Source organism: Chiloscyllium punctatum, chromosome 32 (genome assembly GCF_047496795.1).
Source record: "Chiloscyllium punctatum isolate Juve2018m chromosome 32, sChiPun1.3, whole genome shotgun sequence".
In the NCBI taxonomy this organism is placed as follows: Eukaryota; Metazoa; Chordata; class Chondrichthyes; order Orectolobiformes; family Hemiscylliidae; genus Chiloscyllium; species Chiloscyllium punctatum.
The window spans coordinates 53705636-53718620 of record NC_092770.1 but is presented as its reverse complement, the minus strand read 5'-3'; the positions used below and the strand labels follow the sequence as shown (position 1 = coordinate 53718620).

The following is a 12985-nucleotide window of genomic DNA, read 5'->3' as shown; positions in this document are numbered from 1 at the left end:
ATGGTAGACTACTTGGTAGTGTGGAAGAGCAGAGGGATCTTGGTGTCCATGTACACAGATCTCTGAAAGTTGCCACCCAGGTAAATAGTGCAGTGAAGAAGGCATATGGCGTACTGGCTTTTATTGGTAGAGGAATTGAGTTCCGGAGTCCTGAGGTCATGCTGCAGTTGTATAAGACTCTGGTGCGGCCGCTTCTGGAATATTGTGTGCAGTTTTGGTCACCATACTATAGGAAGGATGTGGAGGCACTGGAACGGGTGCAGAGGAGGTTTACCAGGATGTTGCCTGGTATGGTAGGAAGATCCTATGAGGAAAGGCTGAGGCACTTGGGGTTGTTTTCTTTGGAGAAAAGAAGGTTTAGGGGTGATTTGATAGAGGTGTACAAGATGATTAGGGGGTTAGATAGGGTTGACAGTGAGAACCTTTTTCCGCGTATGGAGTCAGCTATTACAAGGGGGCATAGCTTTAAATTAAGGGGGGGTAGATATAGGACTGATGTTAGGGGTAGGTTCTTCACTCAGCGAGTCGTAAGATCATGGAATGCCCTGCCAGTAGCAGTAGTGGACTCTCCCTCTTTATGGGTATTTAAGCGGGCATTGGATAGGTATATGGAGGATAGTGGGTTAGTGTAGGTTAGGTGGGCTTTGATCGGCGCAACATCGAGGGCCGAAGGGCCTGTACTGCGCTGTATTGTTCTATGTTCTATGTTCTAAGTATGCAATGTTGACACATTTAATACAAAGCTGCATCTGAGGCTTAATCAATGCATATTCTACTGGGTTTGACCATGCAAGTCTGTTTAATTCAGGGTCCTAAACATTCCCAGCTTAATATGTAGCAGTTGCACAAGAAGCCACGTAATAGTATCATTTGACGAGTCAAACTTTCAGGTTAGATAATTTTGAGCTACTGTTTGTCTGTAAACTGTCTGTGCATTCTGGAGGAGATTTTGGAGGAATCTTATACCTGTGTTCAGAAAGGGGGCTGTAGTAATGTTGTTAATGCTATAGTTGCAATCTCACTTAGGTTGCAAACCAATAGAGAAATGGAACACAGGCTGTAAACAAAGTGATGTTTACATTGGTTGGAGTAAGTTGACTCTCCAGAGAAGAAACAGTCCACAAAGGTATTTGGAGAACAGCACGCCTCCCTCCATGTCAGGTAGGAACTGTTGCCAGTCTATGAGGGACAACAGTATGTACATAGACAAAGATACAGTGGAGATGCTTTGTAGTCTATAAAATGACAATTCATGTATTAAGTGCTTAAACAAATAACACGCATTTTTAACTACTACAGATATTTCAATCACTGTCTTTCGCTGCCCTGATTGCTGTAACTAAACCCATACCTGGGTGATGTCACAGCTGGCCAGGTTGAAACTCTGCTCAACATCTTCACTACACCTCCTGATATAGGGTATTTCTTGCACAATGTTAATCTTGGAAGTAGTGTTGAACAAAAAGAGTTCTTCAGGGTCTTTATACACAAGTCTCTGTGTCAAGTATGTGCCTTATTTGTACTTAACTGTGCACATGAGCAATCCCAAATGTTTTGTCCAAATGTATGCCTTATCTGGTAAAGACAGCAGTTCCTGATCTCCTGCTGTTTTAACTCTTAGCAGACCTGCCTGACCGAACATAATTCCATTCACATAACAGCCCATTGTTAATCCTCTCATCAGTTCCTGTCAGTTCCTTTTATCTTCAGCATTATTCAGCTGAACAATGTATAAGACATCTTGGATTCAGCAAGGACATAGATACTGAATTATTCAACTTCTTTGAAAGGATCTACATGTGGATAACATAGCCAGAATATTGCATCAATGATGATGAAAACCCTAAATGTCCCCACTTCTGACCTTATGATGAAGCAGCTGAAGGTGGTTGAGCCCAGGACACTACCCTGAGGAATTCCTGCAGATATATCCTGTGGCTGAGATGATTGATCTTCCTTTAAGCAAGATCTGCAGAAAGTCTCTACCCTTTGACTCCAGTTTTGCAAGGATTTTTTTTGATGCCTCACTCTGTCAGTTATGGCCTTGATGTCAACAGCTGCTACTCTCATCTCCGTTCTGGAATTCAGCTCTGTTGGCCATGTTTGAATCAAGGCTGTGTTGAGTTCAAGAGATTAGTGGGCCCAGCAGAACCCAAATTGGGCATCACTGAACAGGTTGTTAATGACACCTTTCATCAGTTTACTGATGATTGAGAGTAGACTGATGGAGTGGTAATTGGCTCAGTTGGATTTGTCCTGCTTTTTGTGTACAGGATGTACCTGGGCAACTTTCTAGATTTGGCTTCAATAAAGCTCAAAACATTATATGATGCCGACTTTTGATATTGTAAATCCATCTTTCTTAGAGGTCATAGGTAATTCACCTAAATCAGATAAGTTCAAGTTACTGGTCATCCAATTAATTACAAAATTGACCCTGGGGTGTGTGCTAATACATCTTTGGAGGAAACCCACGCAGATATAGGGAGACATGCAAATTCAACACAGTCGCCCAAGGGTGGAATCAAACCCAGGTATCTGGCACTGTAAGGCTGCAGTGCTAGCCACTGCACTACCATGACACTCAAACTCATGTTAAACCGAAGAAAATTAGTCGATCTTTCCTTCAGCAGTTGCTAACATTAAACTGATGAATCAGAGATGGTTTTCAAGCGTACCAAGGCCAGTGTCTCTTGCAAGAAGGTGGAGCATCTTGACAAAGAAAGTCAGAAACAAACTTTAAAACAGGCAAGAGCCAACACAGTAGAATCTTTGTGGCATTCTCATGAGAACACCCCAACCAATTGGAATTAACCTGCCTAGTCTGAGAATTCAGATTGACATGCAACTGTTCTTGTTCCATTCCCCACTCCTCTCTTCCAATGATGTCCCAACCAATCAGTGCCCTCTTCTCATGCTGTTTAAATTGTTGCCCAAGGGTAGATCGACTAGAATGTGCTATTGCAGTTTCAATCAGATTGCGTTTGAATGATGGAGCAGATTTGAGAGCCTGCATGACATACATCTCCTAAATTATAAGCTTTTTTTATGTACGATAAGCATCTTCTGTGAAATGGATGTATATTAATCCAACAAAATCAACAGTAACATAAATTTTGTTTACTGCTCACTGTGGTTGCTTACGTGCATGATGACCTGGTCGGTCTGGTTGTGTTACATCATGTATGAGTGGTGAAGGGAAGGCCCCAAGTACAGGAAGAGATTTCATTGGGAATCTGTAGAGATGAGGTTTGAGGTACTATACAACAGCCTGTCTACCCAAAACCTCAAGCACTACCTGGCCTACCTGTAGCAGAGTCTGCACCTTGTGCAAAGGACTGATCAGCCTTCTCCGAATTCAGGAAAACAAGTCATCCTCCATCCTGATGGATGGCCTTACTTAGGGAGAGTGGAAATAGTAGATCTGGCCTATTTTCCCATATAGCCTTGGTTGCTTTGTTAGCTCATCAGTGACTTAGATCATGGAAGCCTGGAGGAGCCTTGTGGACTACCAATGGAGCACACCTTTGGGAACCACTGTGTATAGAGGAAGACTTGATGTGGAGAGGTGCTGGTGCTGGATTGGGATGGATGAAGTTAAAAAGTCACACAACACCAGGTTATTCCTGATGAAGGGCTTTTGCCCGAAATGTCGATTTTGAAGCTACTTGGATGCTGCCTGAACTGCTGTGCTCTTCCAGCACCACTAATCCAGAACACCAGGTTATAGTCCAACAGGTTTATTTGGAGGTAAGCTTTCAGAGCACTGCTCCTTTATCAGGTAGCTAGTGGGGGAGGATCATAGGACATAGAATTTATAGTAAAATATCAAAGTGTCATAAAACTGTTGCAATGTATTAAACAAACCTAGATTGCTGTTAAGTCTTAAATGGGGGTGCAGGTTTCTTTTTTGATCACTTAAAATGGGGGTGCAGGTCTCAATTCACCAATATGTAAATCCCAGAATTTTTCTCAAATCACATTCCCGAGGTATTGAGGCTGCCTAAGCTATAGATAGAGGTTTGATTGCTCCCTGGTTATAGACAATAGACAATAGACAATAGATGCAGGAGTAGGCCATTCAGCCCTTCGAGCCTGCACCGCCATTCAATATGATCATGGCTGATCATTCCCAATCAGTATCCTGTTCCAGCCTTATCTCCATAACCCTTGACTCCACTATCTTTAAGAGCTCTATCCAATTCTTTCTTAAATGAATCCAGAGACTGGGCCTCCATTGCCCTCTGGGACAGAGCATTCCACACAGCCACCACTCTCTGGGTGAAGTAGTTTCTCCTCATCTCTGTCCTAAATGGTCTACCCCGTATTTTTAAGTTGTGTCCTCTGGTTCGGCACTCCCCCATCAGCGGAAATATGTTTCCTCCTGCCAGAGTGTCCAATCCTTTCATAATCCTATACGTTTCAATCAGATCCCCTCTCAGTCTTCTAAACTCAAGGGTATACAAGCCCAGTCGCTTCAGTCTTTCCGTGTAAGGCAATCCTGCCATTCCAGGAATTGACCTCATGAACCTACGCTGCACTCCCTCAATAGCCAGAATGTCTTTCCTCAAATTTGGAGACCAGAACTGTACACAGTACTCCAGGTGTGGTCTCACAGGGCCCTGTACAGCTGCAGAAGCACCTCTTTGCTTCTATACTCAATTCCTCTTGTTATGAAGGCCAGCATGCTATTAGCCTTCTTCACGACCTGCTGTACCTGCATGCTTGCCTTCATTGACTGGTGGACAAGAACACCCAGATCTCTCTGAACAGCCCCTTTACCTAATTTGATACCATTGAGGTAGTAATCTGCCTTCCTGTTCTTGCCACCAAAGTGGATAACCAGACATTTAGCCACATTAAACTGCATCTGCCATGCATCTGCCCACTCACCTAACTTGTCCAGGTCACCCTGTAATCTCCTAACATCCTCATCACATTTCACCCTACCACCCAGCTTTGTATCATCAGCAAATTTGCTAATGTTATTGCTGATACCATCTTCTATATCATTTGCATATATTGTAAAAAGCTGCGGTCCCAGCACGGATCCCTGCGGTACCCCACTGGTCACTGCCTGTAAGTAAGTAAAATTTTATAAAAAATGACATCTGAACCCAGACAATGCATTGAAGGTGTGAGGTTAGAGTCTGTCTGCATGAATACTTGATGAGGAGATGTCGGTGTTGGACTGGGGTGGGCAAAGTTAAAATCACACAACACCAGGCTATTGTCCAACAGGTTTATTTGGAAACACCAGCTTTTAGAGCGCTCCAAACTAGTACTTTCAAATAAAGCTGTTGGACTATCGCCTGGTTTTGTGTGATTTTTAACTGTGTAAATACTGACTGATGTACAGTATGAATCCCAGCAATGCAAAAACACCTGAATGCACGTTCTCTGGCTGAAACACCCTCTACACATTGGGGTGAGGGGGGAAACGGGGAGAGTGTTTCTGGCCAACCACTATCAAAATCAGCAAGAAATAGTGACCTAACAACAGTGTCACCTTGCGCGGAAGAAGTGCCATACTGGAATGAGCGAAACAATACAGCAGAGTAAAACCGTGGCCTGTTCTCCAATGCTGGCTGAATATTTCCCGGTGACATACAGGTCAGTGTGTGCTTATTACTGAGGAGGTAGTGCATTGCGATGACGCACTGTGAGCTGCGTGTGGGAGCGCAGCCAGTTTCACATCGCACTGGAAATAGCCTTCATGCCTAATCCCTTTCAAACCCTGCTCTGTTCAACAACGAGGTAAGTATGTTACCCAGAACTGGCAGTTCCTTGCTGGTTTCTCTGAATTCTCCCGCACCCTCTCTGACTTTATAGCAGCGTGAACAATTGGCGTACAGAGAGGTTTCACTTTTTTTTGAGGGGGAGGGGGGGGGAGCTGCGATGTATTGTATTTGATTCTTCAGGCCTGTTGAGTCCTATATTCACTCCCTTCCCCGGTCCATGTTCCAGGGACAGCCGGGAATAGACGGACGGCCAGTCCTCCCAAGGAGCTAATGTCATGGTCCAAGATCTTGAACAGCCTTGCTCGCCTATATTTAGAATCCTAGCTTCCAGTCCCCCTCCGCTGGACGGGGAAACATTTCCTAACGTGTTTTCACTTCCTGTGCGTAAAAGAAAAACGCGATATTTGTCAAGCTACATGTGCAATACTCAGTTCTGGTTAAACGCCTGGCATATAGAAAGAATACGGAACGGTAGTAACTTTATAAAGCAGCCAGCAGAATATTGACTTGCGGCTTAGAATGTGGTGTGAGGCGGACCTAGAACCTCTTCGCTTGGCCCCGCTCTGTTAAAATCCGTATTTGAAATCAGGTATTTCTAACAAGCTTTTGTTTCCGAAGTTAGTATCCCTGTAAATGATTCAGTGTCAAGTTTTTTTGTTGTTGAATATTGTCACGAGGTTTCACAGGGTTAAAAGTGGTGTCTAATGGCAAATTGTTGTTCTCGTTATCCTGTGTGTTCCCCTCCCGTTAACTTCATTCGACTGTGCCTATTCAGAATTCCCACAATACTCTCCCGTTTGGCTGAAGTGAATGCTGCACATTGTGAGTTTGAGCTGGTCCAATTTCCCTCCGCCCCCGTTCTGGCTTTTGTATGATCTGTACCAAGTTTTGTAGTTTAATGGGCATTGGAATTCTGCCCATGTTTGGTACTGCCACTAGTCGAGTCCCTTGGGTGTGCTTGAATTTGATCGTGTACTTGGATGAGTAGAGGGGGATGGAATGGGGTGAAATAAACTGAAGACTTCTGACACAACATCAGGATATTCCAAAGCAATTTACAGCCAGTAAGTTCCTTTTGAAGTGCCTCTCAGTGGTCATGAGGGAATTATGACAGATAACTTGCAAGGTTTTCTAATCCACAGGAGAGAAGGATCAGATAATGTACCCTGAGACTGTTGTTGAAGTAGGTAGGTTAAAACTCTGAATAGAGACTAGAATTTAAAAAACAGTCTCACTCCTCAGTTGGACTGTGCTTCAGGTTTATTACCTCTTCTCCCTTTCTACAAACCTTGTGTGCACAGCAGCCTTAGTGCTACCTCTTAAAAAAAAATCACCAGAAAGCTGGAATTGTGGAGCCTTCTGTAAGGTTTTGTTCTCCATGCTTCTGCATCGCCTTGTCCTGATTATCTGCAGATTTAAGTGAGAAACTGTCACTGTGCGGTAGCATAGAGTGCAGTTTGTGACTGAGAATGGTCTGGCACTCCAGGTTTCTTTCAGACTGTATTACGGTAGAATGAGTGGGTTGTCTTTTGAGGATTGGTTGTACACAGGCTGGGCTTGTTTCCACTGTGGTGTACAAGAATGAGGGATGGCTTAGACCATAAAACCATAAGATGTAGGAGTGGAAGTAAGACCATTCAGCCCATCGAGTCCACTCCGCTATTTCATCATGGCTGATGGGCATTTCAATGCCACTTACACACACTCTCCCTGTAGCCCTTAATTCCTTGCGAGATAAAGAATTTATCAACCTCTGCCTTGAGGACATTTAACGTCCCGGCCTCCACTGCACTCTGTGCAATGAATTCCACAGGCCCACCACTCTCTGGCTGAAGAAATGTCTCCTCGTTTCCGTGAAGTGTGTGGGATGCTGAATAGTTTTGACGACGTGAATGTGGAAAGGTTGTTTCTTCTCGTAAATCATTCGAAAACCAAGGGGCACAGTTTTAAAATTTAAAGATTGTCCCTTTTTAAGGCAATGATGAGGTTTTATTTCCCATCTGGCTGTGCAACGTTGGAACACTCTACCTCAGAATGATGGGAATTGAATATGTTTAGGACTGAGGTGGATAGATTCTTGTTTGGCAGGGTAAATGGGAACATGGAATTAAAACCCTTTTGATCAGCCATGATGTAATTGAATGGTGGAACAAGTGTGACAACCCAAATAGTTTTACTCCTATTTCATGTTTGTTTGATAAATGGTTAGGCTGCTCAACCACAACATAAGCGATGTCAGCCAGTTTGTCCTCAGCTTTCAATGTTACAAGTGACAGCAGTAACAGAATGTTCCATGCGCTGTGATTCCTGAGATATGATACTTTTGTTTCTAGTAGTGAAATATTCTATAGACCACAACAGCTTTGTGCGGGGCAGGTCATGTTTTACCAATTTGAATGAATTTTTCGATGAGAGTAGAGCAATAGATGTTGTCTTTATGGATTTGAAGAAAGCTTTTGACAAGGTCCCACATGGTAGGCTCATCCAAAAGATTAATTATACATGGCATCCACAGTGACGACCATTTGGATTCAGAATTGGCTAGCCCATGGAAGGCAGAAGATAGTGGTACTTGGATGAAAGTGTACATGGTAAAAGCAATGACTGCAGATGCTGGAAACCAGATTCTGGATTAGTGGTGCTGGAAGAGCACAGCAGTTCAGGCAGCATCCGAGGAGCAGTAAAATCGACATTTCGGGCAAAAGCACTTCATCAGGAATAAAGGCAGAGAGCCTGAAGCGTGGTGTGATAAGCAAGGTGGGGGTGGGGAGAAAGTAGCATAGAGTACTATAGGTGAGTGGGGAGGGGATGAAGGTGATAGGTCAGGGAGGAGGGTGGAGTGGATAGGTGGAAAAGAAGATAGGCAGGTAGGACAGGTCATGGGGACAGTGCTGAGCTGGAAGTTTGGAACTAGGGTGAGGTGGGGGAAGGGGAAATGAGGAAACTGTTGAAGTCCACATTGATGCCCTGGGGTTGAAGTGTTCCGAGGCACAAGATGAGGCGTCCTTCCTCCAGGCGTCTGGTGGTGAGGGAGCGGCGGTGAAGGAGGCCCAGGACCTCCATGTCCTCGGCAGAGTGGGAGGGGAAGTTGAAATGTTGGGCCACAGGGCGGTGTGGTTGACTGGTGCGGGTGTCCTGGAGATGTTCCCTAAAGCGCTCTGCTAGGAAGCGTCCAGTCTCCCCAATGTAGAGGAGATCGCATCGGGAGCCATGGATACAATAAATGATATTAGTGGATGTGCAGGTAAAACTTTGGATGTGGAAGGCTCCTTTAGGGCCTTGGATGGAGGTGAGGGAGGAGGTGTGGGCGCAGGTTTTGTAGTTCCTGTGGTGGCAGGGGAAGGTGCCAGGATGGGAGGATGGGTTGTAGGGGGTCGTGGACCTGACCAGGTAGTCACGGAGGGAACGGTGTTTGCGGAAGGCGGAAAGGGGTGGGGAGGGAAATATATCCCTGGTGGTGGGATCTGTTTGGCGATGGCGAAAATGTCGGTGCATGATTTGGTTTATGCGAAGGTTAGTAGGGTGGAAGGTGAGCACCAGGGGCGTTCTGTCCTTGTTACTGTTGGAAGGGTGGGGTCTGAGGGCGGAGGTGCGGGATGTGGACGAGATGTATTGGAGGGCATCTTTAACCACGTGGGAAGGGAAATTGTGGTCTCTAAAGAAGGAGGCCATCTGGTGTGTTCTGTGGTGGAACTGGTCCTCCTGGGAGCAGATACGGCGGAGGCGGAGGAATTGGGAATACGGAATGGCATTTTTGCAAGATGTAGGGTGGGAAGAGGTGTAATTCAGGTAGCTGTGGGAGTCGGTGGGTTTGTAAAAAATGTCAGTGTCAAGTCGGTCGTCATTAATGGAGATGGAGAGTTCCAGGAAGGGGAGGGAGGTGTCAGAGATGGTCCAGGTAATTTAAGGTCAGGGTGGAATGTGTTAGTGAAGTTGATGAATTGCTCAACCTCCTTGTGGGAGCACGAGGTGGCGCCAATGCAGTCATTAATGTAGCAGAGGAAGAGGTGGGGAGTGGTGCCGGTGTAATTACGGAAGATCGACTGTTCTACGTAGCCAACAAAGAGATAGGCATAGCTGGGGCCCATGTGTGTGCCCATGGCTACGCCTTTGGTCTGGAGGAAGTGGGAGGATTCGAAGGAGAAATTGTTAAGGGTGAGGACCTGTTCGGCCAAACGAATGAGAGTGTTGGTGGAAGGGTACTGTTGGGAATGTTGGGAGAGTAAAAAACGGAGGCCCTGGTCATGGCGGATGGAGGTGTACAGGGATTGGATATCCATGGTGAAGATAAGGCCTTGGGGTCAAGGGAAACGGAAGTCTTGGAGGAGGTGGAGGGCGTGGGTGGTGTCTCGAATGTATGTGGGGAGTTCCTGGACTAGGGGGGATTGGACAGTGTCGAGGTAGGTAGAGATGAGTTTAGTGGGGCAGGAGCATGCTGAGACAATGGGTCGGCCAGGGTGGTCAGGCTTGTGGGAATATCTCTTGGACACCCGCACCAATTAACCACACCGCCCTGTGGCCCAATGTTTCAACTCCCCCTCCCACTCTGCCGAGGACATGGAGGTCCTGGGCCTCCTTCACCGCCACTCCCTCGCCACAATGCGCCTGGAGGAAGAACGCCTCATCTTCTGCCTCGGAACACTACAACCCCAGGGCATCAATGTGGACTTCAACAGTTTCCTCATTTCCCCTTCCCCCACCTCACCCTAGTTCCAAACTTCCAGCTCAGCACTGTCCCCATGACTACCTGCCTATCTTCTTTTCCACCTATCCACTCCTCCCTATTCCCTGACCTATCACCTTCATCCCCTCCCCCTCTCACCTATTGTACTCTATGCTACTTTCTCCCCACCCTCACCCTCCTTTAGCTTATCTTTCCAAGCTTGAGGCTCACTGCCTTTATTCCTGATGAAGTGCTTTTGCCCGAAATGTCAACTTTACTGCTCCTCGGATGCTGCCTGAACTGCTGTGCTCTTCCAGCACCACTAATCCTGAAAGTATATGTAGGTGAGTTAGTAGGTTTGCAGACAATACAATGATCGGTGGAGTTGTTGATAATGTAGAAGATTATCAAGGTATACCACAGGATATAGATCACAGAGTCAGAGAGATATACAGCATGGAAACTGACCCTTCAGTTCAACTCATCCATGCTGACCAGATATCCTAAATAAATCTAGTCCCATTTGCCAGCATTTGGCCCATATCTCTCTAAACCTTTCCTATTCATGTCAGCATCCAGGTGCCTTTTAAATGTTGTAATTGTACCAGCCTCCTCCACTTCCTCTGGCAGATCATTCCATACATGCACTTTTTGTATGAAAAAGTTGTGCCTTTCGTCCCTTTTATATCTTTCCCCTCTCGCCCTAAATCTATGACCTCCAGTTCTGGACTTCCCCAACCCTGGGAAAAGGAAACTTTGTCTCTTTATCCATGCCCCTCATGATTTCGTAAACCTCAAAATGGTAACCCCTCAGCCTCAGTTGCAGATATGGGTGGAGAAATGGCAGATGGCGATTTATCTGGGTAAGCGTGAAGTGCTGCGCTTTGGGAAATCAAATGTTAAGGAAAATTATACAGTTAATGGCAGAATGTTGAGCGACATTGATGTACGGAGGGATTTTGGGGTCTGTATATCCCTGAAAGTGGTCACAACAGTGGAAAGGACAATAAAGGAGGCATATGGCATGCTTGCAGACAACACAATGTCACACAGTCATTTAATTTTGGGCACAATCAAGAGTTGAAAGAAGTGATAGCTAAGCCCCTGTTGATGCACTGCTTTACACTATCAATACAAGTGCAAAGTGAGTCTCTGGCTTGTGTTATGACATGGTGGTGAACCCTTCTGTTAATTAAACCAACACCTCACTTGGCCTCGTGATCTTTTAAAATAGGAGTGACGGGAGATCCAAGATTGCAGCGGTCTGAGTGGTCTGCTGTGCTGGGCTCTGTGCCATACCCCCTGGCAAGGTGGGCGTTTACCCGCCTTATCAACCAGCCCCAGGAGAAAAAACTGTTAATGTAAACTTGCTGAACATCTGGAGCTGCTAAGATTGTGGTGCAACAGCTTTAAGTCTTGAATGAAAACGAATAAAGGAAAGGGGCCTAAAGAGTACAGCGGACAGGGCACTCCCTTACTGCATCAGGGGTGCCTGCAGCCATTGCACACACTCCCGGGGCGGCCCCTTTGGATTTAATGGGGCAGCAACAGTTACTCTCAGAGTTTGCCAAACTCCAAGAAAATATTGAAGCAGCAGTGGAACTACTATCTGCCATGCTTAAAAAGCAGGAGCAGGAATTCAATTGTTTGATCGAAGAGAGGCAGTAGAGGAGAGGACTGCGGCGTTGCAGACCATGGCAGAGGTCTTGGGCGGAAGGATCTGAATGCTGGAAGACCAGGTTCCGGTCCTTCAAGAGCATGTGGATGACCTGGAAAATAAAAATATAGAAAAAAACACTTCCGGCTTGTGGGTCTTTCGGAACACGAGCAAGGCGAGAACATCGCTGGTTTCCTGGAGAGGTGGTTCCCGAAGTTTCTGGGGCTGGAGTTGGAGTCAGGCCTGGTGAGTGTGGAGCGGGTCCACTGGATCGCAATGCGCAGGTCCGGGTCAGACCCACGCCCCTGCCTGGCCCTAGTGCAATTCCAGCATTATAAAGATTAGTGATTGAAACAGCAAGAAGACTGAGCAGAGATCCACAGGCTTTAACATACGAAGGCTCAAGAATAATGTTTTCTTAGGACTTCTCAGGAGCCTTAATTAAGAAGAGAAGGGCATTTGATAAAGTTAAAATAAAGTTAAGGGACCTGGACATTCAATATTCCTTGAGGTACTCGCTGTGTTGCATTTCGCTCATGGAGAGACTGTACATAAAAGGCAGAGAAGGCAAAGGACTTTGTGAATTCTCTGCATTAAAGGAGTCGAGTTGGGGTGGCGGGGAGAGGGGGCATTGTTATAGACAATGGTATGGGTTTTTAAAAGGTTTTTTATTACCCCTTTTTTTTCTCCTTCCTCCCCCTTTTTTTTGTGGTTATTGGCTTTAAACGTACTGCCTTGAGGTAAAACTGGAATTATTTCATATATTGGTTAGTTGGGTATTATCTGGGGATTTTGTTTTTACTGCTGTCCTTTTATTTTTGAATTGAGGGTGGCTATACCGGTGGTTAAGATGTGTGTTGGGGTGTGGGGGGGATGGGTATCCATTGTTAATTCTCAATGTAAATAACTTCATTTGTGAATTAC

General features: G+C 45.7%; 1 protein-coding gene across 6 annotated transcripts in view; it reads left to right on the top strand.

Annotated features, from left to right (window-relative positions):
• Positions 1-5516: 5516 nt before the first annotated feature.
• Positions 5517-12985, top strand: part of aass (aminoadipate-semialdehyde synthase) — a 72293-nt gene continuing 64824 nt past the window's right edge. For 3 of the 6 annotated variants that reach the window (XM_072552405.1, XM_072552404.1, XM_072552399.1), the window contains exon 1: positions 5635-5757. The gene's annotated coding sequence lies outside the window, so the exon portion shown is untranslated. Of the gene's footprint in view, positions 5614-5634; positions 5758-6115; positions 6331-11638; positions 12308-12985 lie in introns of those variants that run through there. The other 3 variants (XM_072552403.1, XM_072552402.1, XM_072552400.1) reach the window with 3 other exon arrangements.